This window comes from Sinocyclocheilus anshuiensis, unplaced genomic scaffold (genome assembly GCF_001515605.1).
Source record: "Sinocyclocheilus anshuiensis isolate Anshui unplaced genomic scaffold, SAMN03320099.WGS_v1.1 scaffold430, whole genome shotgun sequence".
In the NCBI taxonomy this organism is placed as follows: Eukaryota; Metazoa; Chordata; class Actinopteri; order Cypriniformes; family Cyprinidae; genus Sinocyclocheilus; species Sinocyclocheilus anshuiensis.
The window spans coordinates 508107-508474 of NW_015547641.1; positions in this window are offsets into that span (position 1 = coordinate 508107).

Consider the following 368-nt stretch of genomic DNA (forward strand, 5'->3'; position numbering starts at 1 on the left):
CCCAGTATTTTTTGTTATTTAAAGAGCGCGTTAGTAATATGCACGGGTCCACAACTGCTTATTACACACACATGAAGAATTCCAATCACCACAAAACTGCTCGTCCCCACAGCCATGTACAGAGGGAAAGTGCTTTTTGGAAAGGCCCATGTGAAGTCCACTCTTTTCAGTTATCAGAAATTTTCTAATTTATCTCATGATTTCATATGGAGCTTTTAGTGATGTTCATAAGCAGTGTTGGGGGTAACGCATTACAAGTAATGCGAGTTACGTAATCAGTTTACTTTTTCAAGTAACTAGTAAAGTAACGCATTACTTTTTAATTTACAAGAGAATATCTGAGTTACTTTTTCAAATAAGTAACGCAA